Source organism: Megalops cyprinoides, chromosome 12 (genome assembly GCF_013368585.1).
Source record: "Megalops cyprinoides isolate fMegCyp1 chromosome 12, fMegCyp1.pri, whole genome shotgun sequence".
Classification (NCBI taxonomy): domain Eukaryota; kingdom Metazoa; phylum Chordata; class Actinopteri; order Elopiformes; family Megalopidae; genus Megalops; species Megalops cyprinoides.
The window spans coordinates 33,871,525-33,882,240 of record NC_050594.1 but is presented as its reverse complement, the minus strand read 5'-3'; the positions used below and the strand labels follow the sequence as shown (position 1 = coordinate 33,882,240).

At 40.6% G+C, this 10,716-nt stretch overlaps 1 non-coding gene across 1 annotated transcript; it reads right to left on the bottom strand.

Annotated features, from left to right (window-relative positions):
- Positions 1–9,597: 9,597 nt before the first annotated feature.
- On the bottom strand, positions 9,598–9,759 carry LOC118787541. The gene has a single exon (XR_005005378.1). It is a non-coding gene; the product is annotated as a U1 spliceosomal RNA (small nuclear RNA).
- Between the last annotated feature and the right edge of the window lie 957 nt (positions 9,760–10,716).

Sequence of the window (10,716 nt, the reverse complement as noted above, 5' to 3'; positions counted from 1 at the left end):
TGTAGGTACGCTCCAGCCAAAAGTGTGTTTGAATCCCCTGAGTTTCTATATCCCCCTATCTATGGTTAAACATCCATCTAATGACTGCTATCCACAATACCACAAATGAAATGGTCCAGAAGACCAAAAATGTCTGTACGCCCCTATGTGTATGTTGTTTAATTACTACTTTCTCTGGGCACTCTTCCTCTAAGTTAACTGGCAACTCAAGGAGGTTCTGCATCTACTCCAGTCCTCACGCCACTCCTAGAACCAGCCTTCACTCTCCTCAATATCCCTTTTCTGATCAACCAAAAGAGGTCAGAAAGGAGTCAAATGAAAACAATACTGCCGACACCTTATTTTACAATGCGTGCTTGCCTCTCCTCCCACTGGTGCCGAACACCTGTATGGTTCACATGGCGATCGGGGTATGCTATCCGTTTCAAATGAGAATCTCCTAGGGTAACCTAGCTCTAGCAAAATCAATTCCCTTTCTGCTTCCTTCCATGAGTTTTCCAGATTATACCGTCTCCCACATTAAATCTTATTGCCTCTATAATTCTTCCAATTTCACATTAGCTACCCTCCGCAGTACTCTCAGCACCACTTCCAATTCCAGGCTAAATTCAATTCTTACTCTTTGTTATTAAGACATTTCCTATTTCAAAATATTCCCTTGCATGCACCGTTATTTTTGTGTTATGACACCAAATGCACACTGATGCCTTTCTCCAGTTTACTCCTTCAAATCCCCAATCACACAGCTGATTCAACACATAAGACTCACCAGATACACTCTCCATTCATACAATTGCCGGCACATTCACATGCTTCTGGCCAGTGTCGCCGTCCCGTAGGCCCCTTAGCGACTTCTCAGTTGCTGTACCGTAGGCCCCTTAGCAAACTTTTATTATTTTCAACGATCAGTTGAGCAGACAGATGAACAGGGACATGCCACAGGCTAGCGAACAACCCAAAGAGGCCCTGGCTGGTGGAACGAATGTCGAACCCTACTCAGGGTGTAAGAACAGCTGAACGCCCTACCAAGGACCCTCCCAAACTATCAAGCAAACAATAGAGTGAACAAACACCAGGTGAACAGACAAGCCGCTGAATGAATGAAAGTCCACAGGGGCCCACAGGAAGGGGAACAAATGAGTGAGTGCCAGCTAAAGGCGTGCAAACAAACGAACGCCCCACCCTGCACTCCCACAAGGACAACCACGCAAACAACTGAATGAGTGACCATCCTCAGACGGACAGTCAAACCACTGAATGAACGAGGCCCCAGGGGACCAACAAGCACACAAATGAATGGCCCGAATGCCCGCCCCAGACGCCCCCCAACAACTAAATGCCCAAAAGCTCCCCTACTTACTGAATAACCACCTGCCCATTCAGACCTCCTCCTGACACACTTCCTCCATACAGGAAGAGCGGTGTCCACAGGGGTTACACCTCTTTATTTGCCAGCCCATACAGACCTCCTCCTGACACACCTCCTCAAAACAGGAAGAGCGGTATCCACAGGACTTCACATGCACCAATAGCACCTTCTACTATTCTCCTGTCTGTCTGTCCCTTGCCTCACTACTTGTAATGCATCAACACCAAATGAGCCAAACCTCCATCAAACGCAAGACAAACAACAAGTACAACACACTATCTTCACCTCAAGCATCCACTCAGTCATTCCTTCTTACATTCTCATTCACCACTGTACACTCAACATTGCATCAGACTCTTCTCCTTAACAAGTTTAGATTCTTTAGAGGAGAGGCTTTGCGCTGCCTTGGCCCGGGTGGACACGCACTGCTCTCAGATACAACTAACAGTTGCTGTCAGTACTCCAGCCCCCTAGCTGTTGTTGTTGTGTTATCCCTGTCTGTCTATGTGCTCCATGTGCTTTTGCTTTCCCTTGTGTTCCAGCCCTGCCCCGCTCTCCGCCCTGTCCCTGCCCACCTGATTTCCAGATCACCTCCACCTGCCTGCCTGCTCACCTGCATGAATCTGAACACTGAATCTGTGTTTGACTCCTGCTCGACTTTGTTCCTCGTCTCTGCCTGCTGCTCCTGCCTTGGTCACCTGATCTGATCACCCACCCGGCTCCGACCCAGCCTGTATCTATCCCTGATCCCCGCTCCCAGTTTGTGTTGCTTTGGACTGTCTTCCCGGTTTTGACCCTGTCTGTACTGCTACCTTGAGTCTGCCCAGCGATTTCTAATAAAACCTGTGAAACCTGCACCCGCCTGGTCTGCGTCTGAGTCCGCGCCTGCACCCTGACAGTTGCAGACTTTGGAAAAAGGCTCTGCTTACCTCATTTCTTGTGGCCACTGTTGAACCGAGAAGCAGCAGTTCCATCCAGGCGTTCGGCTTCCTCAAGCCTCTCCTGGCTGGCTCATCAATTAAATGTGGTAGTGTTGCTCCTGGCTTGGGCCAGATGGACCAAGTGTTTCACTCCACACTGTTTAGCACTTCTTTCAAAAAAGGAACAATCCACAGAGTCTGAATTCATAACATACAATAAACCGGGCTGGTCTGCGCTTTGCAACTCACACACTCACTCCCTTACTTGTTCTGCCTCACCTTCTGCATGCACTTCTCTTTTATGCTCTTCCCCTAGCTCCTCCGTTTGTGGAGTTTAAACTCAAATTCCTCCCTAAAGTTTCAGACTACCTTCTCCTGTACACCATTGTTTCCCATTCTGGCCTTGTTCCCACTTCATTTCTGCCTTGGCTGTACACCATTATTTCCAAGGCCATGCATTTCTAGTATATAAAAAACACACATCTGCCTTGGCTTTCTACCATTATTTCCAAGGCCGCATACTGCTGATAAAAAATATAACCGATTATCCGCTTGACCTAAAATAACCCACTGCCAATGCTTATGAATTACCTGTATGCTGTATACTGCTTTTCCACCACAACTGTCAGTGCACAGTGGAAAATGCTAGGTTCACATGTTTGTAAGGATCACATTAGGTATTGAGATTTTAATGTACATCTGGCCACATAAACTTTAAAGAAAAAGTTATTAGTAATTAGTTATTAGTTAGTATTAGTTTTGTGAATTGAGGACATTTAAGATATTTATGTATATACATATTCCTGTGGCCTCACTACTTTGTACAATGAGTAATACAGCTAGCTAGGTATATACTGTAAGCAATTTCCATCTTGTAACAAGTAGCCAACCAACAAGGCAGTGTTGTTTACCATTTAGTCTCAGTTTATTTGAGATATATAAATAAACTGACCAACAAGCCAGTGTTACCATTTACCATTTAGTTTCAGTTTATTTGAAAGAACACCAGCATACTATTCTTTTTACATTACATTATGAGCATTTAGCAGACACTCTTATCCATAGTGACTTACATCCATTACAGGTTTTTACAATGTTATGCATTTATATAGCTGGATATTTTTACTGAGGTAATTGTGGGTTAAGTACCTTGCCCAAGGGTACAGCAGCAGTGCCTCTGTGGGGAATCGAACCAGCAACCTTTCGTTAACCAGCTCCTTAACCGTTAAGCTACACTGCTGTCCTGTAAGCATGTAGCAGCATAAATTGGGAAATATGTTACTGTGTGCAACCATGTTAATTTCTACTATGAACAATGCTGTTATAGGTAACTAACTTCACATATTCCTATATTCAAATTTTACACATAGTAGCTAGCCATAGTACCTAGACTATCAGTTTGTTGGTATACTGCTGCTTATTTAACTGTGTGACACCAGTCTTATTGTGCAGTGATTATTTGAAGCTGCAGTGATCACTCAAATGAATCAATTGTTTATCATCAAAATGATAAAATTAAAATAAAATTTAATAATTTAAATATTGAATTTTAATTAAAATAAAAAATATCATTTAATCATGGCCATAGAAGCATTAACCATCATTAAATGTTTAAACCAGAAAGCTGAAAAATAAAGTAAACCAAAGACCAAAAACAATCACAAAAAAATCAGCAATAGGCTGGTTCATAAGGCTTTTGAGACAAGACGTTTGTCCTTAAATGAAATTAAAGGAAAGAGAGTCATGCTGATTGGCTTTTTTTCTCATTGCTCAAAAACAGAGGCGCACAGATCTCGGCTCTGATCAAAGGCAGTGAGCTGGGTGTTTAGCCCCTTTACTATACCCACATTATTGATTTCCTTAATATCAATTTTATTTTCACCTTCTCCTTCTAATACAGCTTACTGTGTTTTATCTGTTAGATATTCAGAATGCAGCTCCCCTCTTTCCGGCTTGAGCTCTCCCCCTTCCAACAACTTTTGCTTCAGCTCCCCCCTGAAGGCCACAAATGCCCCCATTGAGACACCCTAAATTAATGCATGCAGACATAACAAAAACAGGTGTGCGTGGAATTGGGAGAGTTGAGTCGGCAGTTTCCTTGAGACAATATGAACACACAGTGGGAAAAATTACATTATTTCAAAACTGAATAATCATCCCACATGGTGAAGCATAAAACAACCAGTTGTATCCCTAGGTGCTATGAATGTGATGCTATGAAGGCAGTTTTGCTGAATCTATTGTATGTAAGAGTGCAGACTCTCTCTAAATAATATGAGCTAGCAAGTTCATCCAAAATATGCTGGCAGTTTATTGTAAGTATTGTAAGTAGTCCATTTTTACCATCTTATTGCATAATAAATTGCATAATAATGATGGTGTTGTTACTATATCTGCACCTTGTTTTTTTTTTTTTGGTTGGTTTTTTTTGTTTTGTTTTGTTTTGTAGTGCATGTCACTTATTTTGATTGCTCTTCACAGGTCCTACACTGAGTTTATTTTTTTGTAACAGTATGAACATACTGCTCCCATGTCAGTAATATTTTAGGCATAAATCCAGTGTGTATCACCTTGGCTGAAAATTTAGCACTACAGGTTGAGGGGTATTCCCCTTCATTACAAGCTCCAGATTTGCATTTCTGTCATTATTTGAATTTAATGAAAAGCAGGAGATATGACAGTATTTCAGAATATGACTGAGAAAATACAATGTAGGATGTAACTGGATTTTAATAGACTGTATACACGTAGGGGGCGATTCAGATTTGAGATACACAGGTGTGAACCCTGCTTAAGTTCTTTCTCAGAGAGATGCGCACCTCTGTTACTGCTGAGTGCATTCAGACATGGACAGTTTAATCTCCTGTGTGGGAGATGCACATTTGGGACAGAGTTTGCCCAAAATGAAGGTGTGTCTTATTGTTTTATAAGATACATGTATTCTGATGTGACAAAAAGTCTCATTTCTCTCCGCAACCCTTTTGCACAGGAAAAGATCAAATAAGTCATACCCCACAGTAGCTTTTGCATGAAACAACAACACTGTTGGCAACTAGACAGGCAAAGTCCAGTGAAAATAAACATGGAAAACTGGAATTTCCGTTTGACAACCAGTGTGATAAATTATTTTAATGTGTTGTGTTTGGGGACAAGCAACAATTCAGCCAATTCAGTTGCAGTAACCATTGCTAGTTAGCAATTGGTAGTTAGCTAGCAAGGTTATATTGAATATAGACTCATGGGGAGTCCATATTCAACCAGTTCACATGTAGGATGCTAGAGCACACAGATGCTTTAATAAAACTCCTCCAGACTTAATTTTAAATCAACCCTCTTAGTGTAAAGAATCAAAAAATGTTCAATCCTTACAGCTGGATTGCTTTTGTTGTACTATTGATATAATGTTAAAGCATACAACTTTGTACCAGTCATTTTAAGAATTTCTCAGGTGCATAAGTTAAGCCTGAATTCAAAAGACACATAGACACCAAAAGCTTAGCACCCTCAAATATGACTTGGATCCTTAGTTATTAACTACCATTGTCATATGTGTGATAGTAGTGAAATTTCTTCATATGTAATTTATCATGAGCAACAATTTACCTGATGACCATCATCTTAATGCTTTTTTCTGTGCACGGGAGGTGTTAAGGCAGGTATAGCACTTGCAAATTTATATGCATTACAATAATATTTGCAAATTTAAGGTATAGCAAATGTATGTCCTTTTATTTTAATTCATATATTGTTCTTTTCAATTCTTATACCATGTTTTTATTGATTTTGTAGATACGCAAGCTTTTGATGATGTGTAATAAAATAATGTGGTGATTCTTTAAACTCCTTAGACAAATTTAAGGGCATAATATTTATGCCAAAGTGGTTAGACTGAAAGCCTCCTTGAGTGCCACATGAACATATTTACACCAAATGGATTTGACGCTGTAGCTGAAGTAATGATATAATAAAAGCTCTATTTTTCCAATTGATTCAGACTTATCTGGCTTTAGATTGCTGCAAATATAAGCAAATATGCAGTATAGTGGCAAACATCTGTTTTTATCCTAACAATATTCCACTATATTGCTGCTCCTTCAACACAGGTGTACTGTATTATGAATGAATGAAAAAAGGTGATTCAAAGCCATTGTGTGTGGCACTCCTGTGTGACACCCCTCCACTTCGTGGTGGTGAAGCAGTGGCTGCTCATATGACAGCCTCCAATTTCCCAGAGTGGAAAGTAAGGTTCATTCCCCAGCAACAGTGGTGCATTTACAAGCTGATATTCAGATCACATGGAAGGCTTCAGCCAGAGCAATATGGTGGTAATATTTGCATTTCTTCCATCGTCTACAGTTGATGTCATGATCCAAACTTTGTTTATCCTGAAAATAATAAACACGTCTTGAAATTCTACTTTGTGGTCAGTGTATCAGCATGGTTTTCTCATTCTTGATGAAAAACAAAAATGATGTAATGCCTTTAGAATTTATTTCTGATGTTCAAAGTCAACAGACTATAAAAGACAGTTTCCTTCCATAAATACTGTCATTTATTATAGACTATCCATTTTAGCAGAGGCACAAGTTCACTCATTTGGTATGCAGGTATAATGAAAGGCAGTGAACAAATGAAGCAGACAAAAACGTAAACAGAATCAGCAGGGTAAAACAATACACTAACTGGTTACTGACGACATGTGGAATGTTGGCAAAGCGATACAACTTACATTGGCGTCTCACTCCTGAGAATGCACTGTAGAGTACCATCTGTCCCTTCACCTGAAAGTCTTTTGATAAGCATCAGCGAGCATTATACATAGAACAGTGCAGCCAACTGAGTCAGCTCCAATTCGTGATGCAAGACACACCAAATTAAACTGAATCACAAAGGATGGGCTCTAGCAATCTTCTCATTCAGGCTCGTTGAGGCCAATTGACCTGTTCAATAACCAATTACCAATAACAAACCAATAACGAAAACACAGATCAATGTGATGACAATCTTACCAGAAACCCCAGAAAACCACACCCTAGGGCATATATACTTCATCAGTAGATAAGTGTTCAAATGAGATTAAAAAAAGTGGAAAATATTCTGCTCATGGTTCCGAATAGAAGAATCATCGCTGTAGAACTTGCCAACTTGCAGAATCAGTGAAGTGGTAATCAGCTTTTCTCTGTGCAGAGGAGTGGGACCAGTGAAGTGATGGGCCATATAATATGTTTCAGCATCAAAACCCCTGATTTGATCTTAGGCTGCTGAGGTAGCCCTGCAATGAAGCAGAGGGAATAGGGTTATTCTGTTTGCTTGCAGTTCTAATTCAGTACACACCATCCACAAGCAGAAACAGGCAGACTATCAAATTAGATAAAGGAGTGCAGTGTTGCACTCTTGTGTTGCCAAACTCTAGACTGCACTGCTGGAAAAAAATATTGGTATGGCTTGTTCTGTCCGTAAACAAAGTAACTGGATTTTTTCTTTTTGCGATATTGTGTGCAAGATGAGAATTTAATTGCTGTACTTTACAGTACATTTAATACTTAGAGTGTGGGACCCTTTGGGGGTGATTAGTGATGTGTAATTGCATCTTGGCGAATAACACAATTCAAGATTGAATCTGAATGATTTTTTTGTTTTGTTTTGCACTTCAATCAGTCAGTTGCATTTGCATTTTAATTGCTTTTTCCAAGGGATGCATGACACACTCTATGCCTCAAATGACTAGGTGTGAAAAGTAGTTGCATCAAAAGCTAGTGTTAATAACAATATATCTGACCAAGTACAAGATAGTTGAGGTGCTACTGCACTTGTCCAAACTATATTGAATATTGAATTCTGTGATTATCTGACTTATTCAAATGCCTGCAACGACACATGGCATGAAAACAATGTGGAAAACTCACACAACAATTTGACCCAAAATATGCTTAGAATAGAACAGAATAAAACAATTCTCTGTTTGGCAGGGCACTGACATTTCCGTCATGAAGCAACAAATGAGGTGAAAATATGAATTTCCACAAGAAGTCTCAAAATTACTCAAGATGAGAGCAACTGCTTGCAGTGTGTATACATATTTTTCCATTCAAACTTGTATTTAATTGAATATTGTTCAGCTGTTTGAATGGGGGCCTTCCTGAATGTTCATATTGTGCTCTCCAATGTCTGTTATGCTGCATGGCTGTCTTTTCTCTATTTTCAGTGCAATGGTTATGTTTATTTTCCCTTAATTATAATCTCACAATCACAATCATGCATGTTCACTGCTAAGGAAGCTACATTGTAAGACGTTGATCACTGCCTCCTTATCCAGCAATCCGGGTCAATATTTGAATTGCTAAACCAGGGAGTTCTGGAAATGGAACTGTGTGTTCAACACTGCAGGGACATAACTTTCAATGTAAAGAATACAGCAGTTGCTGTCTTGGTGTCTACAAATACACTATCTTTGGATAACCTCAACTTGAAATATTATAAACAAGTAACTGCAATGAGAAAAGCTTCACCCTATACTCCACCTTCCAAACTTTCAAAAAAAAAAAAATTGACTGTGACTGTGGATAAAAACTTGTCCTTTTTGACAGGCAAGCCTACAGATTTATTACACTTCCCTGTAATGTTTTCTCTTGTAAGTTTTTTTAGATGAAACAAAGTGCCCCTTGCCTGCAGCAGCCTTCAGGAGCACTGTGATGGATTTTGGATAATTTTCTAAGTTTGGCCACATTAACACCACGTACCTGCACAAGGGGCTGTTACGTGAGCTAGATGACATTATAATATGAGGTAACAGGCTTTCTCACTGTCCCTTGGATGATATTAATCTTTTCATGCTCACAACTGCTGGCATGTCAGCTAACCTGTGGAATGCTACCCGAAGCCCAGATAAGGAATGCAAAGTGAAGAGAAAGATTTCAAACAGGATACACAGCTGAACCCCATGGTCATTTTCAGTCCCTGAAAGAGGTTTCTCTGTCCGCCAACATAATAATCGTATATTCCCCCATGGGGAAATTCGTCCTCTGCATTTGACCCATCCTACACACACAGTGAGCAGTAAGCACACACATACCAAGAGCTAGTAGCAGTGGGCAGCTGCAGTGCAGCACCCGGGACCAACTCCAGTTCTTTTGCCAGTGCCTTGGTCAAGGGCACTGACAGAAGTATTAACTCCAAACATGCATGTCTTTTGATGGTGGGAGGAAACTGGAGCGCCCGGTGGAAACCCACACAAACACAGGGAGAACATGCAAACTCGTGCTGCCCCCCCAAACAAACAAACAAAAAAATAAATTAAAAAATAAAAATCAGGGGAGAGCGTGAACACAGTCCCCCACTACCAGAAATTATGCAGTCGAGATTCCCACATTTGGAATTCGCAGGGCTCAGCACAGCCAGAGTGCAATGACTGAGCCTCGCCCTGGGTGAACCACCTTCTTGATCATGGTATCTCCCCTGCCAGGTATGTAATGCAACACCCCAACAGAGGCAGTGGCAGCTACTTAGTTCGGGCCTTTATGCCCTGTTTTATTTCCAGTCTGACAGAAGCTGAGCTGTGTTATATTCTGGGTGATCAAAGGGTTACTAAGCACACCACACTAATGTTGTTCTTTTTGTATTACTGCCCATTACACACCCTGTATTTATTTGGTGTCAGTAGGGGACATCTAGTGTCACCTCCAGATAATAAATCAATGCTTGTGATGCTTTTCTCACTTTACTCTAGGGAGAATGAGCACAGCCACACATTTGTTTCGTGGGGTAGTTTAGGTTGGCTGTTCACTTTTTGCTTAGTGATAGAATCCATGTTGCTTTCAGTTTAGATACAAGTACAGCATGCCCATTGCATTCTCTCATGTATATAAATATTATAGCCATCCCAGCCCCATCTGTACATGCCAGACATGCTACATATGCTGATATTAATAAACTTAATTCATAACAATTAACATGTCTGTAAGTGCAGTACAGTACAGTAAAAATAGACAATAGGCATACAAATACATACAAATGTCAAGCCAAATGAGAAAAAGAAAAGCCAGTTATTTCATTAAGCCTTGTGAAGGATATGTGCCCTTGTGCCCTCCTGTGTTTGACTGCTGCCTGCTCTCACAGCAGCTTTTTTCTGTATTCCTATTGCTTAAACCCTCAGATCACTTATGTAGCCAATGAGATTTAGACTGTCATCAGCACTTCAGAAAAAGGAATCTTTGTCAATCCAAGGTGCAGAGCGCAGAATGACTCCATTAGCTCTGCTCTATTCGACATCACTGTTTTGCAGTTACCTTACTTTTAAATGCTAGGTTTGCTTACATTGTCCACCAATACCCTCTTGGAGGCACAACTAAAATAAGGCATGCCATTAAAATGCTCTGGAGAAAATGCCATCCAGATACATGGCCTATAGTTTAGCTCTTCTACTAAAAT